The sequence below is a fragment of the Erpetoichthys calabaricus genome, chromosome 4 (genome assembly GCF_900747795.2).
Source record: "Erpetoichthys calabaricus chromosome 4, fErpCal1.3, whole genome shotgun sequence".
Taxonomy (NCBI): domain Eukaryota; kingdom Metazoa; phylum Chordata; class Cladistia; order Polypteriformes; family Polypteridae; genus Erpetoichthys; species Erpetoichthys calabaricus.
The window spans coordinates 154,815,265-154,838,517 of record NC_041397.2 but is presented as its reverse complement, the minus strand read 5'-3'; the positions used below and the strand labels follow the sequence as shown (position 1 = coordinate 154,838,517).

The window sequence follows — 23,253 nt, the reverse complement described above, 5'->3', positions numbered from 1 at the left end:
ATGCTGTAATTATACATCCTATTTCCTTCTCTGCCAATTTTTTTTGAATGTGTTAAGTACAATTATATTCATGTACAGTGGTGTGAAAAACTGTTTGCCCCCTTCCTGATTTCTTATTCTTTTGCATGTTTGTCACACAAAATGTTTCTGATCATCAAACACATTTAACCATTAGTCAAATATAACACAAGTAAACACAAAATGCAGTTTTTAAATGATGGTGTTTATTATTTAGGGAGAAAAAAAATCCAAACCTACATGGCCCTGTGTGAAAAAGTAATTGCCCCCTTGTTAAAAAATAACCTAACTGTGGTGTATCACACCTGAGTTCAATTTCCGTAGCCACCCCCAGGCCTGATTACTGCCACACCTGTTTCAATCAAGAAATCACTTAAATAGGAGCTGCCTGACACAGAGAAGTAGACCAAAAGCACCTCAAAAGCTAGACATCATGCCAAGATCCAAAGAAATTCAGGAACAAATGAGAACAGAAGTAATTGAGATCTATCAGTCTGGTAAAGGTTATAAAGCCATTTCTAAAGCTTTGGGACTCCAGCGAACCACAGTGAGAGCCATTATCCACAAATGGCAAAAACATGGAACAGTGGTGAACCTTCTCAGGAGTGGCCGGCCGACCAAAATTACCCCAAGAGCGCAGAGACGACTCATCCGAGAGATCACAAAAGACCCCAGGACAACGTCTAAAGAACTGCAGGCCTCACTTGCCTCAATTAAGGTCAGTGTTCATGACTCCACCATAAGAAAGAGACTGGGCAAAAACGGCCTGCATGGCAGATTTCCAAGACGCAAACCACTGTTAAGCAAAAAGAACATTAGGGCTTGTCTCAATTTTGCTAAGAAACATCTCAATGATTGCCAAGACTTTTGGGAAAATACCTTGTGGACTGATGAGACAAAAGTTGAACTTTTTGGAAGGCAAATGTCCCGATACATCTGGCGTAAAAGGAACACAGCATTTCAGAAAAAGAACATCATACCAACAGTAAAATATGGTGGTGGTAGTGTGATGGTCTGGGGTTGTTTTGCTGCTTCAGGACCTGGAAGGCTTGCTGTGATAGATGGAACCATGAATTCTACTGTCTAACAAAAAATCCTGAAGGAGAATGTCCGGCCATCTGTTCGTCAACTCAAGCTGAAACGATCTTGGGTGCTGCAACAGGACAATGACCCAAAACACACCAGCAAATCCACCTCTGAATGGCTGAAGAAAAACAAAATGAAGACTTTGGAGTGGCCTAGTCAAAGTCCTGACCTGAATCCAATTGAGATGCTATGGCATGACCTTAAAAAGGCGGTTCATGCTAGAAAACCCTCAAATAAAGCTGAATTACAACAATTTTGCAAAGATGAGTGGGCCAAAATTCCTCCAGAGCGCTGTAAAAGACTCATTGCAAGTTATCGCAAATGCTTGAGTGCAGTTATTGCTGCTAAGGGTGGCCCAACCAGTTATTAGGTTCAGGGGGCAATTACTTTTTCACACAGGACCATGTAGGTTTGGATTTTTTTTTCTCCCTAAATAATAAAAACCACCATTTACAAACTGCATTTTGTGTTTACTTGTGTTATATTTGACTAATGGTTAAATGTGTTTGATGATCAGAAACATTTTGTGTGACAAACATGCAAAAGAATAAGAAATCAGGAAGGGGGCAAATAGTTTTTCACACCACTGTATATGTGCATATGTATATATATTGCCTTTGATTCTTGTAAGTCTAAGCATTATCCTCTGATGAAGACCCCTGATAGGGGTTGAAAGCTCAGGAATAAAAAAAACAATTTTATGATACGTGATTCTTTTTTCTCCCTTCGTGGATCTCCAGCTGCAAATATGCAAACCGTATCACAGACCGTCTCTTCCATATATATATATATATATATATATAAAGTATATTTCTGTATATATATGTATGTGTGTGTATGTGTGTGTGTTTTTTTTCCCAAAGTGGACTGTTTAACATCATACCCTTGGTTTATTGTATTAGGATATATTTATTATTACACAGTATCTGCTTATCCATGGCTACTGTTTCACATTATTCCTTGGGTCTACTCTTTCACGATTGTTTAAGATAATATTTTATGTTTATGTGTTTGGACTTTATTGTCAATAGATATCGCTATTTTAATCCTTATACATCGCTGCTGGTGAGCTTGTTTCGTTTTGGACATGCTTTGTCTCTAGGTATGTCAGAGAACTGGGACTTTGTGAAGTGTGGTCTGGCAGAGAAAAAGAGCAAGCTATTTCTGATCTGTCCTTTTCATCCCCACAATTGTAAGTGCCAACATAACAAGTGGGTTCAAAGCCATAACTCCTGGCAATATTGGAAATTCAGGTTAAAGCTATCATATGCAATAATGTGCAACCTTAATTTAAGAAATCTGTGAATTTCCCCTTGGGATTAATAAAGTATCTATCTATCTATCTATCTATCTATCTATCTATCTATCTATCTATCTATCTATCTATCTATCTATCTATCTTAAGATTATAAAATTTCAACAAAGATTCAGAAGCAATGTCTCTATTCCAAACATTGAACTTTGCGAGCTGGAATGTCAAAGGTCTCAATCACGAATTAAAGAGGAAGAAAGTATTTTCTCGCCTAACAGGTCTAAATCCCAAGTTAGTATTTTTACAGGAGACTCATTTAATTAGCAAGGATCAGTTTCGGTTGCAAGGAGACTGGACTGGCCAAATATTCCACTCCAGCTATACAAAGAAAACTAGAGGTATGGGAATCTTAATTCATAGAACAATTTCATTTGCAGTATCAGATGTAGTATGTGATCCTGAAGGGCAATATGTGATGGTAATGGGTAATTTATTTAAGCATAAAGTGATTTTGATAAATATCTACACACCCAATGTGGAGAGACTATATCCGAAATGTATTTGCATTGATTCCTAACTTGAACACTCACAAAATTATAATGGCCGGAGACTTTAAATGTGTTTTAAATCCAGACCTGGACAGGTCTTCAGCTACAGGAGTGACAATATCCAACACTGCAAAAATAATCACACAGTTTTTAATTGATTATAACTTATCAGATACATGGAGATTTCTAAATTCAAAGTTAAGCGCATATTTCTCCTTTTCACCAGTACATCATTGTTATTCAAAAATTGATTATTTTTTTATAGATAACAATTTCTTACCCGTGATCAAATCTTGCAAATGCATTGTTATCTCTGACCATGCCCCTCTGATCATGGAGCTCACAGCACTATGCCCCACATACTCCTCTCCCAGCTGGCGTCTTAACCCCTTGTTATTAGCTGACGAGAACTGTACAGAATTTACATCCAAGAAAACTGAGTGTTTTTTAGTGACAAATGCATCCTCAGAGGTTTCTGCAGGAATAAAGGCATTTTTTTTTCTAAAGGCATTTTAAGAGGACAGATTATCTCATTTTTCTCTCCCAAAAATAAATCGGAAACCAAGAAGGCCTCAGAGTTAATCAATGAAATTACCAGAATAAATCAAGAACTTGCTATGTCTCCAAATGAGGCACTTTTTAGGAAAAGACAGGCTTTGCAATCAGAACTCAACCTTTTGACAAAAAAAGAAACAGAACAACTCATTTTTAAATCGCGACATCATTACTATGAACATAGAGAGAAAGCTAATAAGATCTCAGCTCAACAAATCCACAAGCAGGAAGTTTGCAGTGCAATATCAGTAATCACCAACACAGAATTATTGGCAATAAAAAATAATGCACACATTTAGAGAGTTCTATCAGTCCTTATATTCCACTCAGTGTAAAGAATGCAAGACACAATCTAATGTGTTTTTGATACATTATGGATATCACAGCTAGATACCCTCAGTGCAGAGGAATTGGATAAACCTTTGACAATATCAGATTTACTAGACACTATAAACTCACTTCAGAGTGGGAAAGCACCAGGTCCTGATGGCTATCCTGCTGAATTTTATAAAATAAAATTCATTCAAATTAGCTCCTCTTTTATTAGCAACACTTATAGAAGCAATTGACAATAAAATTCTACCTTAAACTTTTCACCAAGCATTAATTACCGTTTTTCCTATGAAAAAGAAGAACTTACTACAATGTGCATCAGTGGTTCCCAAACTCAATCCTGGGGACCCCCTGTGGCTGCAGGTTTTTGTTCCAACCAACTTCTGTTTTTCATTGGACTTCTAGCCTAATTAAGTGAGTTATTATTTCCCACTTTCTGTGTTTTAGTGTCAATATAGAAATTACAAACTATGTTTGGTAGATTTTTATTAAAATGTACTCAGCAGTTATATGGAGAATATGTAGTTTTTTTTTTAAGTCATTAACAATTTTTTCAACGTAATTTTCCATTCTGCTTTTCCAGATGTTCTGGTTATTTAACTGATTATTTACTAATTAGCGGGTCTGAAACTGAAGTCGTTGCAGCTTTCATCATCCCAGGTGTCTGCTATGCTGGTTGTTAATTGTCACTATTAGGGATAAATGAAGGGAGCAAACTACACAGAAAAAGGGGAAAATAATAGAAAACCAACAAAAGAGAATTAAGCATTTATAGCTTTAGAAAAAAATAGAAATAATGTCTTATAAATGTAAAAATCATACTGTTATGTTTTTCTGAATGTAGAATAAGAGAAGAGTAAAAAAGACCAGCTGATTAAATGAGATCAGTTGTTATCGATTATTATCACCGATTGTGAATCTGGTTGGAACAAAAACCTGCAGCCACAGGGGGTCACCAGGGCCGAGTTTGGGAACCACTGATACAGACCAATCTCACTTCTGAATAATGATGATACTTACCAAAGTCCTAACTAGAAAGATTGAGAAAGTGCTCCCTTATATAATATCACAAGACCAAACCGGATTTATTAAATGTAGATATTTGGCTATTTAATATAATATATTTGCTCATAAAGTCCAACCTCCAGAGATCTTATTATCTTTGGATGCAGAAAAAGCATTTGATATGGTTGAATGGGATTACCTATTCACCACTTTGCATAAATTTGGGTTTGGCCCTAACATATGCCCATGGATCAAACTATTGTATACCAGTCCAGAAGATTTTTTTAAACTCCACTGTCAGCACTAGCTCCCTGCTCTCTTTGCATTAGTTAAATTTGGGTTACCCTTCTGTGCTCTGCGATAGACTCCTTATTACCTAAGGCATAACCCACAACAAACGCTTGAGAATCCTTCTGTTCAAAGTGGAGTCCCAGTACCATACCTCAGCAGCAGACGCCAGACTTGAGTATAGGTGTCACGTGGAGTTCCGCCTCTCTGAATGACAGCAAGGTGCACATGCAAGAAAAATCGTAGATAAAAGTGATGATACAAAAGGGTTTACCCATTCTTTTTTATCTATGGTCATTATAACCTTATCCTTATCGAGGGGTCCTTTCATCGGATTGGCTGGCCCAGTGCTGTTTCAGCCATGGAATGACCAAATGGGGGAGGCAGCTTGATGGATGAGGTCTCCAGGACTCTAAACAAATCCAAATCATATTATGTGATATCATCTATTGTTAAATTCTGCTCTGTACTTCTAAAATTTTTATTTTTATACTGTATTGAGGATTTGTTCGGTTCTGTGTATTGTATTGTATTGTATTGTATTGTATTGTATTGTATTGTATTGTATTGACCCTCTTCTTTTTGACACCCACTGCATGCCCAACCTACCTGGAAAGGGGCCTCTCTTTGAACTGCCTTTCCCAAGGTTTCTTCCATTTTTTCCCTACAAGGTTTTTTCTGGGGAGTTTTTCCTTGTCTTCTTAGAGAGTCAAGGCTGGGGGGCTGTCAAGAGGCAGGGCATGTTAAAGCCCATTGTGGCACTTCTTGTGTGATTTTGGGCAATACAAAAATAAATTGTATTGTATTGTATAACCTACTATAAAATGCATGTGTTTGGAATAACCAGTCCCAAAAAACAATCAAAATATGATAATCACCATTCTAATTAATCTATTTGTCAGCAACTTGCTATACTATTCTTTTAATGCACATCTGAAAGTTTGTAAAGTTCAAAATGAATGTTATTGATTTAATACGTTCTAAGCAAACTGGTTCATTTAAGTAAATGTTATCAGGGGAAGTAATTTGAAACTAAATGCCCTAAATTTATTTTTCAGCAACACAAAATGTCTTTGTGATGTAGCAATACTATATTGCATATGTTAAATATACAGTATGTATTTTTCAAGGAAGGGGAAAGAGAATGTATAAAGCCAAAAAAAAACGCTGAAAAACAGTACAGTTTTTATCAGCCTGGTGTGCTTAGAGTTACCCAAGTATTTAGTGTTCATTCAGCTGTGGTTGAACAGTATAAATAATTGAATAGCTCTTATATAATTTTTGCACAGTATATTATGAGAGTGCATGAAGCAAATTCAATCTGACAGTCATAAAGCTATTAACTGAAAATAAATCATATAAATAGAAACGGAAATCATAATGGAAAATTCAGAGTGCAATTAACAGATTTCATTTTACTGCATGTGCTACTGTAAATATTATTTGAAATAGTCCCTTTAATCTGTCTTGTCTGTTGAATTTAAGGCTTCTCATAAATCTGTTATTTTTGCTGCCTACCATGGAGCAGATATATGACATCTTGATAATAAAGCTTTCAAGCTGGTCATGCAATGATATTATATAAAAATATTGCAAGTTAAAAAATATATATAATTCCAGCAGTATTTACCTTAAAACATGTTTGAACTCTACTGTGTTTGAACTCAAATCACAGTTCTATTGCTCTCTCATAGAAAAAAGTGTGAAGCTGACTATAAACAACCATAACTGGTATCATCTGTAAGTCAATAGTGCTTCAAGAAATATTAGCTTTCTAAAAGAATGTAGCAAGAATATATAATGTAATATTAGCAGCAGAAGTAGTACTATTGTCATGTGCACAAAGTCTTCCCCAACCAACTTGCAATACATTGCCACACTCAACTGGCATGATAAACAGAAATGTAAAAACTTCATTTTAATTGATTGATAGAAAACACAAATTAGCTTACCTGATGTATACAGTATATTACTGCTGAATTTGTGTAAATAAAAAACATAAATGGCAAAAAACTTTCCTATGTAAATGCCTAAATAAATGGTAAGTAACAACTATACATATTAAGGTGGGCAGAGATGGCTAGATATCATGAGCAGAAAGAAAGCTTGAGGAAAGTGGCTGTTGATATCTATTTGCTACCTTTTATGTGATATTCTGTAATATTTGTTATTTTACTTGAAAAATGTATGTGTTTTTAAAACCTGTTCCCTGCATGAACAATCAACAGCTCTTTAGCTCTTGATCAAAATAGCTCCTGAACGCATCCATTCAATAGATATTACAGCAAGAAATATTACCTTCTAAAAATGAATGTCTTAAGAACATGTAATATAATTTTAGCAGCAGTAGTAATGGTATTGTCATGTGCACAAAGTACAGTGCTGTGGAAAACATCCTGCATTGTTCCTGTTCCAAAGAAGGCAGGCACCTCTTCACCTAATGGATAAAGAACAGTGATGCTTATGTCTCACATCATGAAGACCTTTGAAAGACTGGTCCTGGAATATATGAGTACTCTTGTGGTAGACCACCTGGACACACTTTTTTTTTTCTTCAATACCATTCAATTGTCCCTGTTAAGGGGTACACTCAGAGATATGCATATGGATGAGCCTATGGTGTCCTGGATAACGGATTATCTGTTGGGCAGACTGGAGTTTATGAGACTTATGGACTGTGTTTGTGATACAGATGTGAGCAACAGTGGAGCACCACAAGGAGCAGTCCTGTCTCCTTTTCTCTTCATGTTGTACACCTCTGACTACAATTATAACACTAGAACATGTCACTTGCAGAAATTCTCAGGTCATTCTACACTTGTGTTCCATTTTGATAAAGGGGCATTTGAGTCAGGTGAAGAACTTTCTTGGTGCAAAGAGAATTGTCTGCATCTTAACATCAGCAAAACGAAGGAACTGGTTATTGACTTTCACTGTACCTATGAGTACCTATGAGTCTCTATGTCCGGTCACTACTCAAGGAGTGGATATAGAGGTCATTCACTCCTGCAAGTATTTGGGGGTCCACATTAATAACGGGTTGGACTGGTCTACGAAAACAGAGGAACTATATAAGAAAGGGCAGAACAGGCTCTTTTTCCTTAGAAGACTGTATTTGTTTAATGTCAGAAGTGACATCCTTCACATCTTCTACAACTCTGTGATGGCCAGTTCAGTTTTCTATGTTGTAGTGTGCTGGGCTAGTGACATCACTTCAAAAGAGGCCAACCAAATCAACAAGCTAATTAAAAGGGCAAGCTCAGCTACAGGACACACTCTGAACCCCCTGGAGGTAGTAGCAAAGGAGAGAATTAAAACAAAACTTACAGTGCCATTAAAAACAATGTTGCATATCCGCTCTCTGACGCACTTACTCTGAGCCAACACATTATTCAGCAGAAATGTGTCAAGAAATGATGCTGGGGCTTTATACTGACAGCAAAATATCTGCATAATGCCTCACTGTTACTGTGACAGCCAAGTCAAAATGTTTTCTTTCTTTTATATGTTCTTGCTTTGTAGTCATTCTTGTGTTTGTTCAGAACAGATTTATGTGTGTATATTTATTTATTTAATGAGAAAGAGCACCTGTAAAAAAGCCAAATTTCTCTCTCTTGCTCTCTCTCTCTATATATCTATCTATCTGGTGATCTGAGCAGACCAACATGAATGAACCTTCACCTTTCTTTATTTTCAGGTTAGCTGGTCATGTGGCAGCTTGTTTTGTGTCTCATTATTGTGTGGCTGCTCAATAAGGAAAAAGAAACAACTAAGTAGGCTGAGTCACGTCAATTAAAACTAAGGCAAAACCAGTTAATCAGCAACAAAAATGGCTCACTAATTAAGATGATTAGAACGAAAACCTGCAGCCACTGCAGCCTACCAGGACCGGAGTTGGACAACCCTGATTTAGAGTATTTTGTAAATCCAGCTTGCTCTGTTAATTGCTTGTGTTAATTTAATGATATCCAGCCAAACCAAACTGTGCTTCTCCAAGTGAACCACTGAATTTGTATGTGAAGATATTTAGCCCTATCAACTTCTAGTTGGTCTAGTTGGCATGACTGTGAAATATGACAGACTCAACGTATCCAGCATATTGCCTCTTCAAACAATACTGCCCAGGAAAACGCACAGGTTTTTTAAGAGACTGCATTGACCAAAATCAAACCTATCATAGCCATATATAGATGTGCAGTCATTACAGATATGTGGACAGAGGACTAACAAAAAACCTTGTTTCTATTTTTAGTCATAAGTTGTACTGATAATGAATTTACCATTATTTCAAGAGCATTATTTGTCATTCCTTTTATATATATACCTCCCGCAAAACTGGAAAACATTTCCAGTCTGCTGTTCCAAAAACTGCACACTTTAGAAACTGATGCATGATGGTTGGAACAAATCATGAGGCCAACATTACTGTAGTGTGTATACCCACATCCTTAATGTGACTCTCTCAAGTGGCTTGGTCATGATTTGCTGAACCAAATACCCAAGCTGGCTGAGGCATTGTCAATTGCAAAGGAAATGGTGCTTCAGTACTTCAGGTTCTCAGGACTTTAAAACAGTGTTTGAATACACCTCTGTAACATCTTCAACACAAGATTCATTACCAACTTTCAAATGTTGGATTCCATTTTGTGTAAGTAATACCAAATCCCTATTGTGCTGGCAATCAGTAGAACAAAACAGCAAACAATTACTAATACAGTCGGGTCTGGTTGGGGAGCATGCACTGGTACAGCACGTGGCCGCACCCCTCAGGCTGACACATGGTCCAGTCTCACCCTACAGAAATGACCAGATCTATTTGCTGTAGCCAGGTGTTATGTGGGCATCCCTTTGGCCTGGTATAATCACTCAGATCCTCAACAATGAGGATCCTGTGAGCCGGATGACCCTCTGGGAATTGTGCCACATGGCTGTAGTGCCGTAACTGGCGCTCCCTCACAATGCAGGTAATGTGCCTCATTTGGGACTCCATGAGCAACTGCTCATTTGACACAAAGTAAAACCAGCGGCACCCAAAGATTCTCGGAAGAGACACAGTACTGAAGGAGTGCAGTGTTCATCTCAGGTCACTGGATAGCGTCCATGTCTCGCAACCATATAGCAAGACAAGAAGCACCAGGACTTTAAACACTTGGACCTTTGTCTCTTTCCATAGATATCAGGAGCACCACATACCCCTTTCCAGTGACCTCATGACCCCCATGCTCTCCCAATCCATTTACTGACTTCATAGGAAAAGTCACCAGAGACATGAATGTCACTGCCAAGGTAAGTAAATCTCTCAACAAGGTCGACACTCTCTCCGCAGACAGACACACTGCTGATGGCTGTACCTAAGAGGTCATTAATGGCCTGGATCTTGGTTTTTATCCAGAAAACTCACAAGCCCAGACACTAAGACTGCTTGCTCAGTCCCTCGAGAGCCCCGATCAGAGCCTTCATTGACTGTGCGAAGATCACAGCATCATCAGCAAAGTCAAGATCAGTTAATCTTTCTTCACCAACAGATGCCCCACAGCTACTGGACCTCATGACCTTGCCCAGCACCCAGTCCTTGCAAGAACACACCCCAGATGAACCCCAGGATTAACTGGGAAAAATGCAGAGGTTCTGCCTCCATTCTGCACAGCATTCACAGTACCAGTTGTACAGGCTGGTCATGATATCCAGCAACCTTGAGGGGATCCCGCCAAGTCTCAATATGTCTGACAGAGCAGCTTGGTCAACTGAGTCGAATGCTTTACGAAAACCAACAAAAGCTACAAAGAAACTCTGCTGATATTCGTATTTGCGCTCCATGAGAACCCTCAGTGCCAGGATACAGTCGATGGTAGACTTCTTAGGCATAAAAGCAGACTGCTCCGGTCGCTGGAAGGTGAGCAAGTGATCAGGGATCCTATTGAGGATGACCCTAGCAAGGACGTTACCCAGCGCCGAGAGCAGGGTTATCCCCTTGAAGTTGTGGCAATCCAGGCGATAGAGATGACAAGTTCCATTTTCTAGTCAGTTGGGATGAAGTGGTTGCTTTTTTGAACGCAATCAAACATCATACATTTTACCCTATGCCTATCATTTGCTCTTCAGTGTTTTATCAGACTGATGGAAACTGCTCAGCAACAGCATTGGAGCCTCTGCTCTCAGAATTAACAGCTATGTGTCCTTCTCAAATTGAGTAATTAATGGGAACAAGTGAGACATCAGAAGATCCATCATATGAAATTCATGATTCAAACGGGTCTAGTCCAAAAACCGCCGAAAGTGCCAGAGCCACATCAACATCATTAATAAACACAGTATGCTACTCTCTAGTATATTTTCACAGGCCTCAAAGATGCTTTGTTCCTGACATCCCTATCTTTTGATTTCCTATAATTTAGAGTTTCATTTTACTGGTAATTGTTGCTCTGAGGAATCTGCTTATTTTTGACCAACCAATTATCAATATATGAATTAATTTCCTAAGCCCATTTGTCCCACTCAACATCAATAATTAATGCTGGCATGCCATCTGTTTTTCAAGTTATTGGTTATGTTTGGAATGTTTTATAAAAAAATACTTCTTTTACATATTGTAGTATGAATATAAACACAACCCTTTAAAAAGCACAACTGTTTAGAGAGAATTTTTTAGTGAAAATGCATATTCAGTACAATGATTTCTACAGTAATAATGATGGAAATGACAAATATTTAGAATTTCTAAATACAGAAAATTATATTAAAATAAAGCACACAAGAAAATCTTCTTCTCAAGCTAAGCTAACACGTTAAAATACATTTCATACTGTAGCACATTCATCTATCCATCCATCCCCTAAACCCACTTATGTTACATTACTATATGTATTAATGCATGTTATGATTAGAAGTAGATATGGTAGTTTAGTTTATGATTGCTTTCTAGTTTGTGAAAAAAATCAAAATTATCCCATGCTGTCAAAAATGATAATGTGAAGGCAAAACAAAAAAGTAAGATTTGTGGGATGAGCATTATGAAGACATTTTATTAGCACATTCTTTCAGCACAGTTCAACTGTACAAATTCAACTTGTGTTCCAGCAAGCAAATGACACATGCAAGGAGCAGTACGGTAGAATACCAAAAAGACCCAAAAACACTTCTGTTCAGGACTTCCATTTTAAAATTAACAAGGATAACGTCATAAAAAATAATACACTTTTTTTATAGTTTTCGATAATATGTGCTATCTCTTTCTAATTGAGTTATGGAGGGGGTTTGAGATTTTTCCAACAAAACAAAAAACATTGACACGCAAGGAATGTCCTGTAGGAAGTCAAAGTGAAAGGATTAAGAAACATGGTGAGTGCAACACCATATGAAAAATAACATTTTTCCCCAGAATATTTTTTTTTGTTAATTTAGAATAATCCTAACAGATATAACCTAGTGAAGTCAGTGCTGAATAGATAGATAGATAGATAGATAGATAGATAGATAGATAGATAGATAGATAGATAGATAGATAGATAGATAGATAGATAGATAGATACTTTATTAATCCCAAGGGGAAATTCACATACTCCAACAGCAGCATACTGATACAAAAAAACAATATTAAATTAAAGATTGATAATAATGCAGGTAAAAACAGACAATAACTATGTATAATGTTAATGTTTACCCCACCCGGGTGGAATTGAAGAGTCGCATAGTTTGGGGGAAGAACGATCTTCTCAGTCTGTCAGTGGAGCAGGACAGTGACAGCAGTCTGTCGCTGAAGCTGCTCTTCTGTCTGGAGATGACACTGTTTAGTGGATGCAGTGGATTCTCCATAATTGATAGGAGCCTGCTTAGCGCCCATCGCTCTGCCACAGATGTCAAACTGTCCAGCTCCATGCCAACAATAGAGCCTGCCTTCCTCACCAGTTTGTCCTGGCATGAGGCGTCTTTCTTCTTAATGCTGCCTCCCCAGCACACCACCGCGCAGAAGAGGGCGCTCGCCACAACCGTCTGATAGAACATCTGCAGCATTTTATTGCAGATCTTGAAGGACGCCAGCCTTCTAAGAAAGTATAACCGGCTCTGTCCTTTCTTACACAGAGCATCAGTATTGGCAGTCTAATTTATCATCCAGCTGCACTCCCAGGTATTTATAGGTCTGTACCATCTGCACACAGTCACCTCTGATGATCACGGGGTCCATGAGGGGTCTGGTCCTCCTAAAATCCACCACCAGCTCCTTGGTTTTGCTGGTGTTCAGGTGTAGGTGGTTTGAGTCGCACCATTTAACAAACTCATTGATTAGGTCCCTATACTCCTCCTCCTGCCCACTCCTGAAGCAGCCCACGATAGCAGTGTTGTCAGCGAACTTTTGCACGTGGCAGGACTCCGAGTTGTATTGGAAGTCCGATGTATATAGACTGAACAGGTTCCGGAGAAAGTAGAGTCCCCTGCGGCGCTCCTGTGTTGCTGACCACAATGTCAGACGTACAGTTCCCAAGACGCACATACTGAGGTCTATCTTTAAGATAGTCCACGATCCATGCCACCAGGTATGAATCTACTCCCATCTCTGTCAGCTTGTCCCTAAGGAGCAGAGGTTGGATTGTGTTGAAGGCACTAGAGAAGTCAAGAAACATAATTCTTACAGCACCACTGCCTCTGTCCAAGTGGGAGAGGGATCGGTGTAGCATATAGATGATGGCATCCTCCGCTCCCACCTTCTCCTGATATGTAAACTGCAGAGGGTCGAGGGCGTGTTGAACCTGTGGCCTCAGGTGGTGAAGCAGCAGCCTCTCTATGGTCTTCATCACATGTGATGTCAGAACAACAGGCCAGAAGTCATTCAGCTCACTAGGACGTGACACCTTTGGGACTGGGGTGATGCAAGATGTTTTCCAAAGCCTCGGGACTCTCCCCTGTTCCAGGCTCAGGTTGAAGATGCGCTGTAGAGGACCCCCCAGCTCCGATGCATGGTATCCTTCACAGTTAGGGTCCAGCACCCTTATTTATTTTGGATCATTTTTATTGTTGAGAGAAGTACCTCATGTACAATTTTAAATTAATTTACACCCTACATTGCACAGGCTGATTAATTCTTTACTTGTCTAAGATGTTGATTTAGAAGTGCCCTTCTTATTGTTGCCTAAGATCATTGATAGGTAAAGAAAGCTAGTAAAGAGGTGTGAAAAAAGAAAATTCTTTCCTGGACAAAAAACAAAAGAAAGGAATCATTTGTCAACACAATAGTACTGAAGCCCATAAATAAACAGTTGAAACAGCAGCTTCATCTTGTACAGTATGTACAGTACAAGATATGATGATGTGCATAAGAAATTTACACTTATAATGTGCCTTCAGTGGCTTCCATGCACTACCCTGTTAAACTATGTATGTTATCATGTATTTGATACATTATGCTCTTTGATATAGCTATGGCTGGGTGCTATTCACACTGTAACGCACAAATTAATACATTGTCCACTGCTTGAAGCTTGTGGATCTCTTCTGATTTCATGCGGTATGTGTGTCAGACCAATTACTTTCCTTTGGTGTCTACAGCTGATTTTGCCATTTCAAGACAAAGGGCAAGAAGAATCTTTTATGTGGAGTGAGTTCCTCAATAGCCTCTCTCAGTTATCTGTGTTAGGATCATTACTCTGATTAATGCATATTAATGGCATTAATTCTACTATTGTTAGTTCACTTAATTTGCAGATGTAGACTGAAGTGGTTGGACACATCCTGGCATTCTGAGACGTTAGGTGCAGTCCATTGTGAGTCTTTCTCTTTATTTAGGACATGGAATACAACTATTTAAATGTAAAGTATAGTATATTTATAAAATATACAGTATATATACAATGTGTATGAGCACTTCAAATTAAATCAAACCAAATGAAATTTTGTCACATAAAAAATTATACATACAGGTACAATATGCATTGTAAAGCTCAGTTGCTCAGCTTTATTGATTGTGCCTTTAAAAATAATATAAAATGGCAAAAACAATAATACATGACTTTATAAATATCACAAATCATGAATAGAACATTAAATATGTGATAAATAATAAATAATAATGAACTGGTAACTTACTAGAATATTTGCTTATAGTTGTTCTGTTCTGGTCTGTTAAGTAAAAAAAAAAAATGCAGGAAAAAAAAAGTAATGTGACAGATATAATCGATGGCAGGCAGGGTTGATCTGAACTGATGTCCAGTACAATGGAGGGAGATAGAGAGACATGCTAAATGGCAGCATTTCTGGGCCAGGGTACCCATTTGTACACCTGCAGGGCATATTAGGAATTGTAGTCCTGTGGGGCAGCCCTGCTTGGTTCTGAGGGTGCCAGGGAGATTAGTGACCCCTTTTCTGTGGGAATTCTGCCTGACTTAGATGTACTTCCTACATTCAAAGTCCCAGCATCAGAATGGGCCGTGTATTAAAGGAACTACTCTGCCTCACCCAGGTCACTTGAAGTATGGTTGAAGAGGACAACGTTCTCCTGGGAGGAGTGGAGGAAGAGTATAAAAGAGAAAGAAGAAAGTTGTATTTGTGTTAGGAATTTGAACAAAAACCTGTTTGAAGGTGTTTGGTTATAATAAACCATTTATGTGAACCCAGTACTTTTATTTGTAAGCTTATATTTGGGATTTGGGGCTCCATAGCAGTTTTACAGGTCACTCAGGATTTTGGGAAAATTGGTTTTTACTATGCTGGATCTTATTTAAATCATGAAAATATTTCAGAATTTTTCTGAAACTTTGAACCTTTTTGTCTCAACACATTTTTTGTCCATTACTATATATAGCTGAGAAGGTAAATTACATTTTCATGACTAAATAAAAAACTTGAACTTTGAATATTTATACAGTATTTTTTTAAATCTGTCTCCATAATAGAACTGAAGGGATCTAAATGCAGCCACTACTGGGATGGTAGTTTATATGGGATAGCAGTTTATCACAGAGCACACTCACCCAAATTCTCATACTGATTTAATTAATAGTTAAAAATGAACATTGTCTCTTAAAGACATGGGAGGAAGCTGGAGTACCATGACAAAATGAAACCCTGCACAGATAATGAGCTATGAATTAATAACTGATCCATGGAGCTATAAGGAAGCAAAGCTAATGATTGAAGAACCATGCATCATACCTACTGAGAAAGGCACATTTATGCCATATTAAAATTAGTTAGTGCCTTTATAGAAAATAAAACAAACAAGCAAGTAAAAAAAAATGACATTAATGATTTCATTGGTTAGTTCACCATTGCTATAATTGTTCAATTGGTCTTGTTGTTTAGTGCAAGTTCAGGTCGCTGTGGTACAAAGCTCAGTTGGGAATTAATTTTCCTGGTTTTACCATTACAGTATATCCTGAGTCTGCTCTCATGTCTTTTGTCAAGGGCTCATGTCCAGTACACCTCTGGCTGGAGGCACATACTACTGTATAGTGAATTCATAGGAGTATAGTGGCAATTGTTAACTGGAAGGTGCAAAGATTTTAGATTAAATTCTTGATGAGGAAGCCAATGAAAATCTGCCATATCATGCTTCAACCTGGGGAATATGAGAAAACTTTAAAATGGTAAATAGAAAAACAGTAAGTAATAAAACCTATAGACAACAAAATGATTCAATCTTTACTGGATGTGCTTTTTTCCCAGCGAGACACAAATTTAAAACCCTTCTTTATTATATTACCAACTAAATTAGCAAAGGTATTCTTCAGCAGATAGATAGCGTTTATTACAAAAAAATCATTAGTGTACTCAGATGATTACCTTTTATATATGGCATCACTTGTAATGATCAAAATTTCCTTTTGAATTAGTGAGTAATTTTCTTAAGCATATCCATAAAAGAGCTGAGAACTGAAAATAACATTGAATGAAAAAACATAACTTTACCTTTTTGACTGAATTGTATTTTAATAGAAAATGTAGATATGAATAACTTGCAATTTACCTGATTCAACAATGGGACATGAAATAAACATCAAGAAATTTCATTTCATTCTATTAAATCTGAAAACATACACAGCCACCGACTCTCTCATTCAATTAAATGAGAAATTCTAATTTAGCGGTGCATGTCTCTGTAGTAGATCCATGTTACTAAACTCATCACTCTTATTTACAAGGATTTTGTCCTGTTCAGATTCCAAAGCAGAAATGTATGATTAGTTTGTTTCTTTACTGTTAATGTTTCTTCAGTACATATAAGCATTTAAAATTTTTGAACAAACAAAAATTAGGCAAAACAACAAACAACTTATTTAGTTAGATATTAATTTTAAAAACTTCCAATGTTAACTTTTAATACTTCTAATTCTACATGTTGACTCTCAAGTAAATACCAATAGAAAAACAAATATATACATAACATTTTTAAACTCACTAGGTCACAAGGGATCGAAGCCTTTCTCAGGCAGGATTTTGAGCAAAGCAGAAACTAACCTGAATGTGTTGCTTGGCCATTGAAGGGCCCAGTCACACCTATTACAAGAATCACCCATTTTTTAACATGTACATCTGTAGGACGAGGGAGGAAAAGTGTAGCACTTAGAGAAAACCTCACATAGTTGGGTGGGGTATTTGAAATATTCACTCAAACCAAGGCACTGCATCTGTAAAGCAGCACAAACTAGCAGACAACTGTACAGCCTTGAATGATGTACAGTAAATAAAAAAAATATTTTAAATTCCTCCTCACCATTGGGGTAGCTCTAAAAATATATGTCCTATTAAAATGCCAACAGAGACAGTATATTGTCTTCTGGCTGCCTTAAGTTTTTGATTTTTTTTTCTAGTTCTCTAACACCTAATATATGCATGGCAAATTGCCTGCATTGGCACCTTCCTATCTGCAGAGTAGTGTGTGCCAGTGTCGTTCTCTGAAGATATGAAGAGGTAGGGGAAGTGACGGCAAAGGTGGTAGGAATGAGAACGGCGCCTGTATGCATGTGCTGCACGGCCGCCCTGCTGCCCGCTGCCAAGAGTTGATTCTACAATAAAATAAAATAAAAATAAAAAGAGTAATCATTCCAAAACTCTTCACTTTTAATATAAAGCTGCAGTGCAGAGTTTTAGCATAGTAAATGTTGTAACAGTAGAGGGCGCTATTGTCCTCTTGAACCCTCAGGTACCACGCTAAACACCAGGTAAAAGTGTAATACTTGTTCTTTTTATTATAATAAAGTGCACTAAGCACCCACCACTCCACACTACTCATACAATTACCAATACTCTAATTAATCCACAATAATACACAATCCTCCACTCCCAGACACTTAGCCACCCGTCCTCCCAGCTCAGCTCAGTGTCTGGGATTTCTCATAGTCCTTTTATATCTCCTGACCCGGAAGTGAATCCACCCTACAGTACATGTGATTCCTTATCACTTCCGGGTCAGATAAAAAGTCCTTTTCTTCATCCCGGAAGCACGTCATTCCTTCTGTTCATGTGACAAGGACGTACTTCTGGGTTATAGGTCACGTAGCACTCCCCAAGCCTCCCTACAGCGGCTCCTGGTGGTCCCCATGGTATCCAGCAGGGCTGTTTATAAAAACTACAAGGTCCATGAGGCCCTGCTGGAATTCAGGGAACCTCCATGCTGCTGGGAGGGCTCCATCTGGCGGCTTGGAGGTGTGGGCCGGAATATATGACCGGCCATCCTTCACAATGTGTACCAAATTTGAGGCTACAGGTTATTTGATTTTTGACCTTTGACCTTAGAGGTCAATCATCACCCTGAAAGCAAGTAGTAGATGTCACATAGTATATGTGTACCAAATTTCAGGTCAATAGGTCAAATGGTTTGTGAGCTACAGGTGATTTAAAAGTTTGGGCAGACAAACGGACAGCCATGGTAGCATATTATATAAGAAGATACTGCCGGTGCAGAAACTTCAAACATACAGTAAAAACAGAGTATTGGGAACTAAGCTTAATACAGGAATAACATTAAACAATACAGAAATGTCCGAATTAGTGTAAGCTACCCTAATTTCCTAATTTGGGGAGATCATAAAAAATACAATGATTTACTTCAAAAAGTGGAAGTACATATTAAATAAGAAAAAGAACAGTTGAGTCAAATATTTGAAATATTAAAATGTGTTTTTCAATTATGATGTTTAAAGTCTAAATATTCTCAATTGTAATTTAAGTATGCTATTTTTCACTGTTCAGTGGCCTAGATGCTTAGTAAAGGGGGCTAAATATAATATCACATTCATAATCACTGATCTTGGAAAAAGTCTAAAATGATACACCACATGCTTATGTTTGAAATTTTTAATTTTTAACCTTCTGGGAGTGTTACTCAGAGGGCTTCATAAGTATTTTTTACAAACACAACATAACAATGTATATTCAACAGTATAAGATTATATTATAAATAACTTGTATAATCACTCAATACGTACCAAGAAGATTGTGTAATGACTAGGTATTTCTAGCAACTGGTAGTAACACCTGACATTACTACCAGATTTTACAGGTGCCTTCTGTAGACAAGATTTAGTTGCTATTTGCTATTTGTCAAAGGATGTGTTTGAGTTAGTAGCCTAGTTTTGTTGGTGTTGATTAATAGAATGTTGCTCTAATGGCATTGATTTTGTTGCTGTTTTTTCAACCCAATTGCATATCTGTTCTGTTATTAACAAAACTGAGCCTATGTTGTGCTTGACAGAAGTCAGTTAGTCAGTCATTTTCCAACCCACTATATCCTAACACAGGGTCATGGGGGTCTCCTGGAGCCAATCCCAGCCAGCATAGGGCACAAGGTAGGAACAAATCCCCGGGCACCGCAGGGCACACACACACTAGGGACAATTTAGGATCGCCAATGCACTCTTTGGACTGTGGGAGGACACCGGAGCACCCGGAGGAAACCCACGCAGACATGGGGAGAACATGCAAACTCCATGCAGAGAGGACCCAGGAAACGAACCCAGATCTCCTTACGATGAGGCAGCAGCGCTACCACTGTGCCACCGTGCCACCCTTGGCAGAAGTTAAAGTTGAAATTTTGCTAGTATTATAATAATAATAATAACGACCCTGTTTAAAGATACTTGGAAGTTGTTATTTTTATGTTTTTCTTTTCTTGTCTTGGGAGTAGTTTTCTTTCTGTAGCTACAGTTAACATTGCTTAAAGGGCAATCTTATCCAAAATCTTGTAACCCAATGGAGAGTTTTTGAATTTTAAGTTTAAAATTTCACAGCTGATCTCAAAGGATAACAGCTGCTTAGAATCTCAAGAACCTCACTTTAATGAAGTATGAATTATTGAATTCATACTTTAAATTAAGTGTACCAAACTAAAACGTGAGAGAAACTTATGACATAGATGAAAAGTTAAACTGCATGAAATAATTTTTATTCCTCTCTAACTATTTCAGCAGCATACCTCAAATTCAAGTAAAATTAAACCAATTATTCTATAATCCACACATTTTGTAACATTTGTTTTCATACTTCAATGCACATTTCCACACATGTTTTTCTTGCTCTGGTGCTAAAAATGAGTTTGTTACATTCAATTGATTTTTCCTGAAGATCTCTTTTTTTAGGTCATAGTGGTTTACCTCTATTTGTCATTTGTTTCATTTGCAGACTCCTGAGTTCAGACTCTTACATCACAACTGATTGTTTGTTTACTTTTTTCTGACCTGATTTGCTTTTCAATTTCCTTGTGAATCTCCTCTACTTCATCATCCTTATTGATTATCAATAGGCATTTGAGCGCTGCTTTTATGTCCGCTTTTAGCAGTCTATCATTATGATACTTTTTGCTCATCAACATCTTAAACATTACCATCTAAAAACACTCTTAAGTTATCTCTAGCAATTTTCTATATTTGCACCTATAAACATTTATTTTCATAGTAATTCTATTTCATTTTACCACTTAATCTTCAGTACAAGTAAAAAAAAAAATATGTGTCATTTATCTTCCTTCCTTTTCTTCCTGTCTTGGGGCTCTCCTTTTGCACTGCTCACACAATCAATGCTACAATTCTTTCTTTCTTCCAAAGAATATTCCAGCAGTTTGGAGACCATGCATTATCTGTGGACATCTGTGAGAACTTCCAGATTCAACTAGAAACTATGAGTGATAGAGGCCTTATTTTAGGAGTGTGTTATAAACTCCCCAATACACTCTGTAATTAAAATGTGCATCTTCTTAATAATATTAAAAAAGCTAGTTTACAAAGAGATGTTATGATCATGGGAGATGTTAATTATCCAAATATTAGCTGGAAATAGCACAGTACAATACAGGGGATTTAGATAATCACTGCCTGTTTTTTTTAAACGCAGTATATTGATACCAACAGAACCCATCCACAAGGGGTGCACAAACCAGTCTGTTTCTTCCTGCCGGTGCCAAGCCCAGATAAATGGGAGGGTTACGTCAGGAAAGGCATCTGGTGTAAAATTTTGCCAGATCAATACAACAAAACAGATTTCCATACCGGATCGGTCAAGGCAACAAAACAGATTTCCATACCAGATCGGTCAAGGCCCGGGTAAACAACAGCTGCCACTAGTATTGTTAGCCAACAGGGTGCTGGCGGAAATTGGGCTGCTGTTGTTCGAAGAAGAAGAAGAGGGGGAAAATGCAGGAGAGGAAGAAGGTAAAGAGAGTGGAACTAAGGGTAGGAACTTTGAATGTTGGCAATATGACTGGTAATGGGAGAGAGTTAGCTGATGTGATGGAGAGAAGGAAGGTGGGATTACATCAGGGATCGGCTCTGAGCCCTTTCTTATTTGCAATGGTGATGGATAGGTTAACAGACAAGATTAGACAGGAGTCCCCGTGGAGTATGATGTTTGTTGATGACACTGTGATCTGTAGCGATACTAGGGAGCAGGTTGAGGAGACCCTGGAGAGGTGAAGATATACTCTAGAGAGGAGAGGAATGAAGGTCAGTAGGAACAACACAGAAAACGTGTGTAAATGAGAGGGAGGTCAGTGGATTCAGGGAGTAGAGTTGGCAAAGGTGAATGAGTTTAAATATTTGAGATCAACAGTACTGTGACTGTGGAAGAGAGGTGAAAAAGACAGTGAAGGCAGGGTGGAATGGGTGGAGAAGAGTGTCAGGAGTAACTTGTGACAGACAGGTATCAGCAAGAGTAAAGGGAAAGTCTACAGGATGGTAGTGAGACCAGCTATGTTATATGGGGTTGGAGACGGTGGCATTGACCAAAAAACAGGAGACAGAGCTGGAGGTAGCAGAGCTAAAGAAGTTAAGATTTGTATTGGGTGTGACGAGGATGGACAAGATTAGAAATGAGTACATTAGAGGGTTAGCTCAGGTTGGACAGTTTGGAGACAGTCAGAGAGGTGAGATTACATTGGTTTGGACATGTGCAGAGGAGAGATGCTGGGAATATTGGGAAAAGGATACTAAGAATAGAGTTGACAGGCAAGAGGAAAAGAGGAAAGCCTAAGAGAAGGTTTATGGATGTGGTGAGAGGGGACATGCAGGTGATGGGTGTAACAGAGCAAGATGCAGAGGACAGGAAGATATGGAAAAAGATGATCTACTGTGGCAACCCCTAACGGGAGCAGCCAAAAGAAAAAAAAAGAAGATGTTAATACCAACAGAAAACCTCTCTAGATTTAGCATTTTGTAATAACCAGCGTAGATTTCAGAGTGTAGAAGGGACTGAACCATTATGGTCAAGTAAGCACAATATAATTCAATTCACACTGTTTTGGAAGAGTGGAGATACCATGCCATTTTCTAAGCCTGCTTTAATCTTAGCAGGGTCACAGGGAAATGGAGGCTCTCCAGAATCCATTGGGCACAAGACAGGAACAATCCCTGAACAAAGCACCAGTCAACTGCAGGGTGAATACACACACGCACCACACACACACTCCCAAACACACACACACAAGGGCCAATTTAATATTGCCAATCCACCTAACCTGCATGTCTTTGGACTGTGGTAGGAAACTGATGAATGTGTAGGGAACCAATGTAGACAAAGGAAGAACATGAAAGCTCTTCACATGGAGGACCTGAGAATCTGTGTCTCCTTATTGCAAGGCTGTAGTGCTACTAGATAGATAGATAGATAGATAGATAGATAGATAGATAGATAGATAGATAGATAGATAGATAGATAGATAGATTGATACTTTATTAATTCCCAAGGGGA

General features: G+C 38.1%; 1 pseudogene; it reads right to left on the bottom strand.

The window, feature by feature from the left end:
- Positions 1-20,884, bottom strand: part of LOC127527548 (uncharacterized) — a 120,997-nt pseudogene extending 100,113 nt beyond the window's left edge.
- Positions 20,885-23,253: the final 2,369 nt, after the last annotated feature.